Source organism: Triticum dicoccoides, chromosome 1B, assembly GCF_002162155.2.
Source record: "Triticum dicoccoides isolate Atlit2015 ecotype Zavitan chromosome 1B, WEW_v2.0, whole genome shotgun sequence".
Lineage (NCBI taxonomy): Eukaryota > Viridiplantae > Streptophyta > Magnoliopsida > Poales > Poaceae > Triticum > Triticum dicoccoides.
The window spans coordinates 560,333,029-560,336,175 of NC_041381.1; positions in this window are offsets into that span (position 1 = coordinate 560,333,029).

Here is a 3,147-nt window from a genome sequence, read left to right on the forward strand (position 1 = left end):
CCACACCGCTCCCGATGAACAGGACCCCCGTTTCAACCGTAGGAGGTCCGTTTCCTCCGTTTTGCGGTACGCCACACCCCTCCCGATCAACAGGACCCCCATTTCGACCGTAGGAGGTCCGTTTCCTCCGTTTTGCGGTACGCCACACCCCTCCCAATCAACAGGACCCCCATTTCGACCGTAGGAGGTCCGTTTCCTCCGTTTTGCGGTACGCCACACCCCTCCCGATCAACAGGACCCCGTTCTGAACGTGGCCGGTCGAACACAAGGCCGTATCCTCCGTTCTGCGGTACGCCAGGCCTCGTTTCCATCGCCTGTTCCGTCCAAGCCGGTTGGCTCCCACGCGTTCCGTTGCCTCCCGATGAACACGACGCATTCCGTTGCCTCCCCATGAACACGACACATTCCGTTGCCTCCCCATGAACACGAGCCCTCGCCGTACATATGCGCGACTAAGCGTTCGAGACCCCACCCGTATGTACACATATGTGGCCGTATTTTATTTCTTGCACCCTGTCCGCTGTATGTACGTGCACATGCTACGTGCGTGCCTCTACTACGACACGTACGCGCCTCTACTATGACACGTGCGCGCCTCTACATCAACCAGTATGTACGTACACGTTCGCGACCAGGATGACAACTCTACGTACGCTTCGACCAGGTGGGTCCCAACTGTCAGGCACTTCCTTGCCTGCGAAGATGTAGCTGGTGGGTCCCAGCAGTCAAGGGGGCGAATCGTTTTGTTTTTGTTTTTTTTGCCCGGACGCACTTCCTTGCGTGCAAAGGTGTAGCTGCTGGGTCCCAGCAGTCATGGGGGCGAATCATTTTTTTTGCCCGGACGCACTTCCTTGCGTGCGAAGGTGTAGCTGCTGGGTCCCAGCAGTCAGGGGGGCGAATCGTTTTTTTGCCCGGACGCACTTCCTTGCGTGCCAAGGTGTAGCTGGTGGGTCCCAGCAGTTGGGGGCCGAATCGTTTTTTTGTTGACGCACTTCCTTGCGTGCGAAGATGTAGCTGGTGGGTCCCAGCAGTCAAGGGTGCGAATCGTTTTTTTCCCGGACGCACTTCCTTGCGTGCGAAGATGTAGCTCGTGGGTCCCAGTAGTCAGGGGGCCAATCATTTTTTTCACGAAATACGGTGGCCCATCCGGTGGGTCCACGCTGTCAGGTGGAGGAATAATTATTTTGCGCATAATAAGGAGGCACTTCCTTGCGGCTGCCATGGACCCAGCTGTCAGCCTCTCCACGTATAGTCCACGTCTGATGGAAGTCGTTCCTTGACCATGTTGACCATGCCGCGCCGAGAGCACCACGGAGGTGGACGACGGCGTGGCCTAGGAAGGGGACGACACGGAGCCGGGGAAGACGCGACAGTGGATGCACACGCGAAGAGGAGTATGATGGTTCACTGGTTCGGCTGCGCTGCCGTCGCCGCAGAATAACAGGGGGTGTGGGTGAGTGGAGGGATGGCCTGGCCAGCGGTGGGAGTAGTAGGGGGCGGTGAGGCCTCCGCGGCAGCACAGCCGGCCACGGGAGGCAGGAGCAGGCGGCACGACCGGCGCTGCTTTGGGCGGCTGGAGCAAGAAGACCAGAGGTTGAAGAACCACGATGGCCGTTGGATGGACATCGTACGGTCACTGTAGCTAGAATCGTGTATTATTGACTAAGTTGACAAAGCCCTTGGTACGCCAACTTAGTAGGCCCATAGGTCAGCTTCCAAAATGGTACCCCAGATGTCAGGGGGAGGAATCATTTTTTGGGCGGGTGAAGCTAGAATATTCAAGATTGAAGAAGAAGCACGGCATCCGTTGGATGGACATCCAACGGCCACTGCTGGTAGAACCGTGTTTTGACTATAAGTTGCCAAAGCCTTGCATACGCGTCAACTCTATTTTTTTAGGGGACGCGTCAACTTAGTAAGGCCAGAAGTGTGTGGCAGAGAACTTATAGCCCATTTGAGAGTTGTAAGAATGTGCAGCCCATTTTTGAATTCTAATGGAATTTACTACATCCCATTTATAGTTTGTTAAAAGTACAACCCATTTCAACCAACCGTTCAAAACAGAATTCAATAAAATTTCCCACATTTTGATGGGATTTGAATATTTTTATCCTGAAATTTCTAGTCAGATTAAATACAATTTCAATATAAATTTATATTACGTAAAAATCCAACGAAACATTGCGCTCGCAACAATTAATGAAATTAAAATTTTCAATATTCCAAAAACAATATTTTATAAAGTAATCACTGTTTGGTGCCTTTTTTTATAGTTACTACCCAGTTTTTATAATTACATCCCATTTATTATTTCTTAAAGCCCATTTTCTTGTTAAGCCTAATGCATCCCTCCTAGTAAAGATTTGCAGCCCAGCGGGGCGGAGAATAACAACTTGACCTTGCCTGGGTATTCCTCAAAAAAAAGTATAGCTGGGCTAGCCATTTTCAGCTTGAAAAAAATTAATATCTGGCTGGATATCTGGCCTGGGCTAGACGGGCCACAGCCCCCCCAGTTAATACCTGCAGCGATGTTTTCGTTGTTGTTCAGAGGAGAAAAAATAATATCTGGGGTAAACAACGAAAAACTCTGCAGTGCTCACACCTCAAAAACACAAATACTGCTCGAGCTGCTTGGTCCCAGCTGTCGGCCGCTTCTTGTGCAATTCTCTCGTTTATTGACTACTCCCTCCTTTCTGGTTTATAATGCTCAATTCAAAAATCTCACCAATCAAGGTAGATGGCGAGTGGTGGAATACTTTTTGTAGTTTTGCAAAAGCACCTAATTAATGCTCTTGTTATCCTCAAAAAATTATGTTTATCAATGCATTAGTTGCAATTCATCCATGCATAAAGTGCATGCATTGGTCAATTTTCTCTTAATACTTGCATGCAATGATTTAATGCACCTTGGAATCTGAACATGTGATGGAAAACAACCAAATTGCGCCTTATAAAATGGATAAACTAAAATTTTGAGATAAGCCCTATAAACCGGAAAGGAGGGAGTACATAGGTTGACAATGGTGTGGGACCGTGATGTCAGGAAAGGAGGAGGAAGCAAAGTAAATTATAGTTTATATATATATATATATATATATATATATATATATATATATATATATATATATATATATATATATATATATA